Source organism: Triticum dicoccoides, chromosome 7A (genome assembly GCF_002162155.2).
Source record: "Triticum dicoccoides isolate Atlit2015 ecotype Zavitan chromosome 7A, WEW_v2.0, whole genome shotgun sequence".
NCBI lineage: Eukaryota > Viridiplantae > Streptophyta > Magnoliopsida > Poales > Poaceae > Triticum > Triticum dicoccoides.
Genome location: NC_041392.1, coordinates 531,200,699 through 531,212,011, shown reverse-complemented (window position 1 = coordinate 531,212,011; position 11,313 = coordinate 531,200,699).

Here is an 11,313-nt window from a genome sequence, read left to right as displayed (position 1 = left end):
TTGGGAGCTTTCCCGTGTAAATAGTTTTATTTCTTTTCTTTGGGGGTCGGTAGGAGAAGACCATAATTAAATTGTTGAAGTGGCTCTTATATGCATTATAGTTGATTTAACCCAGAGCCCATATTGCCTTGTCTTCTCCTATTTATTGAATGCTTGCAGATTCCAGCTTAGTCCAATGCACGTACACTCTTATTATTATTCACACCGTTCGGTCGTGCAAGTGAAAGGCAATTATGATGATATATGATGGACTGACTGAGATGAGAAAAGCTGGTATGAACTCGACCTCTTTTGTTTTTGTAAATATGATGAGTCCCTCGTTCTTGATTCAGCTTATTATGAATAAACATGTTTGCAATGACAATTAGAGATCATAGTTGCTTGTGCCATGCTTGATTAGCTATGAGTTATAATGATTTACCTTGCGTGCCAACATGCTATTGAGATGATTATGATGTGGTATGATGGGGTGGTATCCTCCTTTGAATGATTTAAGTGACTTGACTTGGCACATGTTCACGCATGTAGTTGAAACAAATCAACATAGCCTTCACGATATTTATGTTCATGGTGGATTATATCCTACTCATGCTTGCATCCAAGGTTTATTAATTTTAATGCATGTACATGGCTGTTGTCGCTCTCTAGTTGGTCGCTTCCCACTCTTTTGCTAGCCTTCACTTGTACTAAGCGGGAATACTGCTTGTGCATCCAATCCCTTAAATCCCAAAGTTATTCCAGATGAGTCCACCATACATTCCTATATGCGGTATCTACCTGCCGTTCCAAGTAAATTTGTATGTGCCAAACTCTAAACCTTTAAATAAACATTCTGTTTTGTATGCTCGAATAGCTCATGTATGTAATGCCCTCGATGCGGCTATATCTCCCACGTGTCGAAGCACGACTTAGAGGCATAACCGCATTGAAAGCAATGTCGCAAGTGAAGTAATCTTCACACAACCCATGTAATACATGAGGGAAAGAGATACATAGTTGGCTTACAATTGCCACTTCACACAATACATGAATAAAGCATTACATCAACCAAATTCAATCAAGGTCCGACTACGGAACCAAAAAAATAAAAGAAGAACCCCAAATGCGACAAGGTCCCCGATCGTCCCGACTGGGCTCCACTACTAATCAACTGGAAACGAAACAACACGAAGGACAAGTTCTTCATCGAGCTCCTCCTTGAGCTTGGTTGCGTCAACTGCACGGACTCATTGGCACCTGCAAGTTGGTTTTGGAAGTATCTGTGAGTCACGGGGACTCGGCAATCTCACACCCTCGCGATCAAGACTATTTAAGCTTATGGGTAAGGTAAAGGTATGAGGTGGAGCTGCAGCAAGCGACTAGCATATATGGTGGCTAACAGACGCAAATGAGAGCGAGAAGAGAAGGCAAAGCACGTTCGAGAAAGTATGATCAAGAAGTGATCCTAAAGCAACCTACGTCAAGCATAACTCCAACACCGTGTTCACTTCCCGGACTCCGCCGGAAAGAGACCATCACGGTTACACACACGGTTGATGTATTTTAATTAAGGTCAACTTCAGGTTTTCTACAACCGGACATTAACAAATTCCCATCTTCCCATAACCGCGGGCACGGCTTTCGAAAGTTCAAATCCCTGTAGGGGTGTCCCAACTTAGCCCATCACAAGCTCTCACGGTCAACGAAGGATATTCCTTCTAGCGGGAAGACCCGATCAGACTCGGAATCCCGTTTACAAGACATTTCAACAATGGTAAAACAAGTCCAGCAAAGCCGCCCGATGCGCTGACATCCTGATGGGAGCTGCACATATCTCGTTCTCAGGGCAACACCGGACGAGACATCCTACGAGTAAAACCAGCCCTCAAGTTTCCCCGAGGTGGCCCCGTAGTCTACTCAGTTCAGACCAACACTTAGACAAGCACTGGCCCCGGGGGGGGGGGGGGTTAAAATAAGATGACCCTTGGGCTGGCCTAACCCAAGGGAAAAAAGGCTAGGTGGAGAATGATAAAACCAAGGTTGGGCCTTGCTGGAGGAGTTTTATTCAAGGCGAACTGTCAAGGGGTTCCCATTATAACCCAACCGCGTAAGGAATGCAAAATCTGGGAACATAACACCGATATGACGAAAACTAGGGCGGCAAGAGTGGAACAAAACACCAGGCATAAGGCCGAGCCTTCCACCCTTTACCAAGTATATAGATGCATTAATTAAATAAGAGATATTGTGATATCCCAACAAGTAAACATGTTCCAACAAGGAACAACATCTTATTGTTCCAACAAGGAACAAACTTCAATCTTCACCTGCAACTAACAACGCTATAAGAGGGGCTGAGCAAAGCGGTAACATAGCCAAACAACGGTTTGCTAGGACAAGGTGGGTTAGAGGCTTGGTTCAACAATATAGGAGGCATAATAAGCAAGTGGTAGGTATCGCAGCATAGGCATAGCAAAAGAGCGAGAAACTAGCAAGCAAAGATAGAAGTGATTTCGAGGGTATGGTCATCTTGCCTGAAATCCCGCAAGGAAGAAGAACGAGCCCATGAAGAAGACAAACAGACGTAGTTGAACGAATCCTCACAACACGACGTTACCGGAACCAACCCGAAGAAGCAAGACCGGAAAGAAGCACACAACATAGTAAACAACCAACACATGAACATGGTATGATATGCGGGATGCGGGATGCGATGCATATGCATGATTTGCAAGGGAATGAATGAACCTGACCTCAACTTGGAAATCCAAGTGTGCCACTGGAAAGGTGAGGTGATTTCGGTTGAAACCGATATGAAGAATACCGGAATCGGAGACACGGTTTGGAAATGGCAAGCAAAACAAATATGGCACCGGTTTGCGATAAACAGCAAGTAGCCCTATAAATGCAACAAGTTAAACATGCTACAGCACTCAAACATGGCAACAAAATGCATGACAAGGATCCATTCATGATGCTTAACAAAAGAGGAACACTGAGCTACGGCCAAATCATCCATTAACAGGTTCAAACAAGCATGGCAAAAGTGCATTTGGTAAACAGATTTCAGACTTAGTGAAATTAACACTTGTCTGGAATTTCAGATCAGGTAGCACACTTTGGAGCATGAGAACTATAAGCTACAGGGCCTGAACATGGCAAAGTAAAGCATGACATGGAGCTACTCAAAGAGCTTAACAAAAGTCCCTTAGTGACCTTGAGCCAAAAGGGATCAGAAAATACATTTGCAAGCATGTGAACATGGCAAAAACATAATCAGATCTCACACTTAGTGAAAAACTGGAGCATGCAAATCAGATATCAAGTAGGCATGTTTATGAGCTCGATGCCCTCACTACAGAGCAAGTCATGATAATCTAAGCATACACCCATCAAGAATACACATTATACAAGCTATACATGGCAAGAACAATAACATATCATGCACGGATCAACTACAACATCCTCGGCAAAATCGCTAACAAGTAGATAATCTGCCCAGATTCACGAAATAGCAAAAATAGAGCTCGATTGACTCATGCTAGGGTGCTCCATAATTGCAAACAAAGACATGGATGGATAGAGCACTACAAGATTAACAAATCATCCTTACTGATCATCCTCAAAAGAGGCACGGATCACTAGGAAACAACATGAACATATGGCATATTGAAATAAACAGATCAAGGACTTAGTGGAATTGCTAAGTCCCTGAAATCAGCATTAACGAAAGCACCACTTTGCAAGCTTGTGCTAGTCACCACACACATCACAAAAATACATGGGTTGCACCTCTGGAAAGATGTCAAAACATATAACAAAACACATGTAGACCTCAGGGGCATATCATGCACACAATAATCATGGCAAAAATAACAAATATCTAATTGGAGCAGCAGATCTGACAATTATCCCAAATAGCATTCTTCCAACAGCATTTAGGTCATCAAGATGAACTCAAATGAAAATGATGCAATGAGATGAAATGATGTGCTCTCTGAGGCGAACATTTTGATATGCTACACGCCCAAAACGGAGCTACGGATGCGGAGTTACGACATGATGAACAAGGGCATTTGAAACATGGAAATCTCGGGGACTTAGTGAAATTATACCTCCGCGAAAGTCAACGCGGGACGGAGGGATCTGGGACGGAATGGATCGGGACGCGGGGAGGCCGTTTGGTTGGACTCCCGGTGGATCCGGTCCACCTTCTTCTCCGGCGAGGCACGGACTCCGGCGAGGCGGTTGGAGGAACTCCTGCGAGGCAGGGAAGGCAAAGGAGCGGCAGGTCCGGCGGGGCTTGGCTCCCCGGGTCCGGATCTGTCCAAGACGGCGGCGCTCGGGCCCCATGGGCGAGCAGCGGCGGGATGGCGGAGCTCCGACGAGGGCAGGCCGTGGTGCTCCAGCGAGCATGAAGCACTCCGGCAAGCAGGGGGGCCGTGGTACGGGCGGGGCGATGCGCGGGTTGCGGCGCTCCGGCGAGCGGCCGGGGCGAGGCACGAAGGCGGTGTGCGAGCAATGCGGCGGGATGCGGTGGCCGGGGGCGAGCAACTCCGGCGAAGACGGCGGAGTCCGGCGATGCTCCGGCGGCGGAGTCGGCGGCTGATGGGCGGCGCGACGTCTCGGGCACCCGGGCGGTGCGACCAGCGAGATCCGGGCCGGGCGGGCCGCGCCTGGGCCCGTAGGGTCGCGGCGGCGGAGGAGAGAGAGGAACCGGGCGGATGAGGTGGCGAGGCATGATTGGAGGTGGGAGGCGGTGGTGATGATGTGTCGCGACATGATTCGCCGGAGTGAGGTGGCGGCTAGACGCGTTCGGCGGGCGCGGACATGTCCGGCGGCGTGCGGGGAAATCTTTAGGGTTTCATCTGCGCGCAAAATCCGGGAGGGACACATATTTATAGGTAGAGGGAGCTAGGAGAGTCCAAATGAGGTGTAGTTTTCGGCCACGCGATCGTGATCGAACAACCGAGATGATGGAGGAGGTTTAGGTGGGTTTTGGGCCACTTTGGAAGGGTGTTGGGCTGCAACACACATGAGGCCTTCTCGGTCCCTCGGTTCACCGTTGGAGTATCAAATGAAGTCCAAATGATACGAAACATGACAGGCGGTCTACCGGTAGTAAACCAAGGCCGCTTGGCAAGTCTCGGTCCAATCCGGAAATGTTTAACCCCCACACATGAAAAGAAGGTAGAAATGACCACCGGAGGAGATTGGAGCGACGGAATGCAAAACGGAGAACGAGGAAAATGCTCGGATGCATGAGACAAACACGTATGCAAATGAAATGCACATGATGACATGATATGCAATGCATGACACGCAAGCAATGACAAGGCAACAACAGCGAATAACTAGAGGACACCTGGCACATCGGTCTCGGGGCGTTACAATGTATCAACCAAGGCTATCCTTATCTTCCATGTTAGGCGGGTTATTCTCAAGAGGAGTGGACTCCGCTCCTCACTCACGAGAAAATGGCTGGTCATCGGGATGCCCAGTCCCATGCTTTATGCAAACTAAATCAAAATTAATTGCAAACAAAACTCCCCCTGGGATCTGATGTATGTTGGAGGCATTCGTTGTTTCGAGCAAGCCATGGATTGATGCTTGTTGGTGGAGGGGGAGTATAAACTTTACCATTCTATTTGGGAACCGCCTATAATGTGTTTAGTAGGGAAGATATCGCCATCTCTTAGTTGTTACGTTGACAATGAAAGTATACCGCTCAAAATACAAATTATCTCTATTTCAAAACCGAGCACTGGCACCTCTACAAATCCCTGCTTCCCTCTGTGAAGGGCCTATCCATTTACTTTTATGGTGAGTCATCACCCTCTTATTAAAAGCACTAGCTGGAGAGCACAACCGTCATTTGCATTCATCACTATTAATTTATATTGGGTATGACTATGATTGGATCTCTATTACCATGAATTACAATGTCTAGTCAGTCCTTGATCTTTAAAGGTGCTCTGCATTTATGTTTTGCGGTCTCAGAAAGGGCTAGCGAGATACCATCTTGTTATATCATATTATGATTGTTTTCAGAAAGTGTTGTCATCCGAGATTTATTATTATGGCTTGCTAGTTGATTATGCTATTGATGTGAGTAATTGTGAGACCTGAGAATTATTGCAAATGTGGTTAGTTATGATCTATGCTGAAAACTTGAATGTTGGCTTGACATAGTTACAACAACAAGAGCAAACAGAGTTTGTAAAAGTTTTTCTTTCTTTCTTTCAGTTTGTCAACTGAATTGCTTGAGGACAAGCAAGGGTTTAAGCTTGGGGGAGTTGATACGTCTCCGTCGTAACTACTTTTCCAAACACTTTTGCCCTTGTTTTGGACTCTAACTTGTATGATTTGAATGGAACTAACCCGGACTGACGCTGTTTTCAGCAGAATTGCCATGGTGTTGTTTTATGTGCAGAAAACAAATATTCTCGGAATGACCTGAAACTCCACGGAACATCTTAGAAAAAATAATAAAAAAAATCCTCGCCAAAGATGAAGAACAGGGGGCCCACACCCTTCTCACGAGGGTGGGCCCCCCCCTAGGGCGCGCCCCTACCTCCTGGGCCCCCTGGATGCCCTCCGACACCAACTCCAACTCTATATATTTGCTTTCGAAGAGAAAAAAATAAAGAGAGAAGAAATCATCGCGTTTTATGATACGGAGCCGCCGCCAAGCCCTAAAACCTCTCGGGAGGGCTGATCTGGAGTCCGTTCGGGGCTCCGGAGAGGGGGATTCGTCGCCGTCGTCATCATCAACCATCACCCATCACCAATTTCATGATGCTCACCGCCGTGCGTGAGTAATTCCATCGTAGGCTTGCTGGACGGTGATGGGTTGGATGAGATTTATCATGTAATCGAGTTAGTTTTATTAGGGTTTGATCCCTAGTATCCATTATGTTCTGAGATTGATGTTGCTATGACTTTGCTATGCTTAATGCTTGTCACTAGGGCCCGAGTGCCATGATTTCAGATCTGAACCTATTATGTTTTCATGAATATATGTGAGTTCTTGATCCTATCTTGCAATTCTATAGTCACCTACTATGTGTTATGATCCGGCAACCCAAAAGTGACAATAATCGGTACCACTCCCGGTGATGACCATAGTTTGAGGAGTTCATGTATTCACTATGTGCTAATGCTTTGTTCCGGTTCTCTATTAAAAGGAGGCCTTAATATCCCTTAGTTTCCAATAGGACCCCGCTGCCACGGGAGGGTAGGACAAAAGATGTCATGAAAGTTCTTTTCCATAAGCACGTATGACTATATACGGAATACATGCCTACATTACATTGATGAATTGGAGCTAGTTCTGTGTCACCCTATGTTATGACTGTTACATGATGAACCGCATCCGGCATAATTATCCATCACTTGTAACATCCCAAATTTTCAATTTGGAATGTTATACATTAGATCATCAATGCATATCATATTTTATTTTGCTTTTGGCTTTGATCCTAGAAATCCTAAGCAACTCAAGGACCCACGGAGAGAGTTGGAGATTTCGTTATTTTCATATTTGAGTTTTCTCAAAAATTGAGAATAGGATCATTTGATTTTTATTTATTTTATCATCAATTATTTCTATTACAAAATTATGAGAGAGGGAATAAAATAACTTTCCCAAAATAAAGAAATATTGAGGATTTAATAAAGAAATCAAATAAGATTTTATTTCGGAGTTTTTCGATATTTTATTTGAATTTAGGAAAAATAAGCGTTTTTCAAAATTGCAGTTAGGCCCCAAATAAATGTTCACTTTGTCCGTCTTGATTTTAGAAGTTGGGGAAAATTGTATTTCGGGATTTTTGGAGTCCGTTTAGTATTTCTTTTTATTGTTCTTCTGCGCGTAATTATTTAAAAAAACGCGCACCGACCTAACTGGGCCGTGTCCGCCTGGGACTCTGGCCCGGCAGGCTTTATAAGCCGGGGCAGCCCACCCGAGCCAAACCCTAGCCTCGCCCCGCACCCGACGCCGCCACTCGCGCCGCCGCCGCTGCCGCACCTCGCCCACCGTGCCGCTGCCGACGCCGCCGCCGCCGACGCGCCTCGCCCGCCACGCCGCCTCGCCAGACCCCGCCGACGCCGCCGCCTCGCTGCACGCCGCCCGAGGTTCGCCTCGATTTCCGCGCCCCGGTTTTTTCTCGAAAAACCAATCGGTTTTCCGTCGGGTTTTTTTAGGTTCCGTTTTTTTATTAGATCGGTTTTATTTTCGGTTTAGTCTAAATAACGAGTGTTCGCCCGTTCGTTCGTTTAACCGAACGTATTCGTCGTTTAGATCCGGTTAACGAACGTCCATTCGTTAATCCGTTCGTCGTTTTTCTTTTTCTTGGATTTTCTGCGATTATTTTCTGATCACGATTTCTGATCCGATTTTCGTTTTAGTATAACTTTTCGCTCGTTTATCGGAATCAGGCGATTCAAGCGCCTGGAGTTTCGTCTTGAAACCCTCTATCCATTTAACCAACTTAAACAAGTTTTTTCCACTGTAAAAATTGCCTTAGATCCAGATTAGTAGAACGAAGTTGTTTTCTTTCGCCGTTTGACTTTCGTTGCTTCGATCGATTTGATTCTTTTTGCAAACCGGAGTTCTTAAGTTGAACTTTCTGGTTAGTTCTCTTATTTGACTTTTACCTGTGCATTAGATGAGTACTTATTGTATGTTTGTTTGTTTGCCTGCGATAGAGTACCCGGAGTGCGCCGCCTGTTACTTCGAATCTCTAGGTTTCGTGAATCATCAGCAACGCAAGTAACACTTTGATCATAACTCCTACTACCCAGTTTTATTGCATTAGATCAATCCTTTCACATTGCATGATTAGGATCTAATTAAATTGTGGGATGGGAAGTAGTTGAGGTAGTACCTATTACCTGTTTATTATCAAACCTTTGGGAGTTACTTCTACGTTTGCTTATTGTGCCATGCTATGCTAGTAGACGTGGATTGGGTGAGTGATATCCATGACAGATGTGAGTATTGTTAATTAATGGTTTATCTAAGGTGGCAACTTAAACACACATCTGGGTGGATTAAGGTACCTGGGTATTCCAGGATTGCCTGTTTTCTTTTGGACCGCCACCCAGGCTCAAAGGGATCATGAGATTATTCATGCTAGAAACTTTCGTGTGCAGCCACAAGCTATTATGGGCTCTAGCATAGTTGACTAAGTCATGCGAACTCTTATAATGGTAGACTAGCAGATGTAGGGGATGTAGGTGGTACGGTCTACCCGATCGTAAGGTGCTAGCATTTCTGAAAGACTATGTCTCGATCATCCGTTTCTCAAACACCATGCAATGCGAGATATCCAACGGAGGAGATCGAGTCTTGTGGGGAAAAGTGTGCAAACCTCTGTAGAGTGTATAAACTAATCATGGTTAGCCGTGTCCCCGGTTATGGACATCTTGAGTATCTAGTACCTGGATTATCATGTGAATCTCAGCATGTTACTATAAAATTAAGTTTGATGGGTTTGTTTAATGATGTTTAATTGGGATTGAGAATGTTGTCAACCATTCTCAATGTTTAACAACCACCATGATAGTTAAATAAATTTATTCCTTTGCAGTAGGGAAAAATTGGCTTTTTGCAAAACTGTAACCATAGAGCTTTCCACCAGCCAAATATGCATATAGAATAGCTGTTTCATTCCATTACTCTCTATGTGTTACATTGCCAGCATATTCCATGTGCTGACCCGTTTTCGGGCTGCAACGTTAATGTTGCAGACTTTTCAGACGACGATTAAGGAGTTTTAGGTCGTGGTTCTATACTCAGTGATGCCGTTGGAGTTGATGGACTCACTTATCTTCCAAGCCTTCTGCTGTTATCGTTATTAGATGGCCTTAAGCCATATTTATTGTAATAAGTTCTCTTTTGAGACACTCGATGTAATAAGTGTGTGATTGCTACTCTGTTATAAATCCTTCAAAGTACTGTGTGGTGTCAGCATTACTGATCCAGGGATGACACCGGAGCACAGAGATTGGATCGTTTGAGGTCTGGTCGCTACATCATTGATCCGGTGCCTACGAGTTTTCCATATACTGGTTTACGCTTATTTACTTTCCCACTGCTACTGTTACAATCACTACAAAATACCAAAAACATTACTTTTGTTGTCTTTACTTTTGTTGCTGCTACCACCACTATCATATTACTTTGCTACTAAACACTTTGCTGCAGATACTAAGTTTCCAGGTGTGGTTGAATTGACAACTCAGCTGTTAATACTTGAGAATATTCTTTGGCTCCCCTTGTGTCGAATCAATAAATTTGGGTTGAATACTCTACCCTCGAAAGCTGTTGCGATCCCCTATACTTGTGGGTTATCAGTGTGTAGATCGCGGAGGTGTCGTACTTTCAGTACTGGGATCGGTCGATCGTGAAGACGTATGACTACATCAACCGCGTTGTCATAATGCTTCCGCTAACGGTCTACGAGGGTACGTAGACAACACTCTCCCCTCTCGTTGCGATGCATCACCATGATCTTGTGTGCGTGTAGGAATTTTTTTGAAATTACTGTGTTCCCTAACACAATCTTGCGGTGTCCTTTCCCAGTGACAGTAGGGGCAGCAAGGCACGTATTGTATCATTGCCATTAAGGATAAAAAGATGGGGTTTGTATCATATTGCTTGAGTTTATCCCTCTACATCATGTCATCTTGCTTAAAGCGTTACTCTGATCTTATGAACTTAATACTCTAGATGCATGCTGGATAGAGGTCGATGTATGGAGTAATAGTAGTAGATGTAGAATCGTTTCGATCTACTTGACACGGACATGATGCCTATATTCATGATCATTGACTAGATATTCTCATAACTATGCGATTTTCTATCAATTGCTCGGCAGTAATTTTTTCACCCACCGTAATACATGCTATCTTGAGAGAAGCCACTAGTGAAACCTATGGACCCCGAGTCTCTTTCTTATTGTATTGCATCTCTTTTATTTACATCACATCTCGTTTACTATTTTGTAATCTTTACTTTCCAATCTATACAACAAAAATACCAAAAATATTTACTTTTCTATCTTTATCAGATCTCACTTTTACGAGTGACCATGAAGGGATTGATAACCCCTTTATCGCGTTGGTTGCAAGGTTCTTGATTGTTTGTGTAGGTACTAGGTGACTTGTGCATTATCTCCTACTGGATTGATACATTGGTTCTCAAAAACTGAGGGAAATACTTACGCTACTTTGCTGCATCACCCTTTCCTCTTCAAGGGAAAATCAACGCATGCTCAAGACGTAGCACAGTGCTTCACCAAGTTCTTAGTTTTTTTGCTGATGAAAATA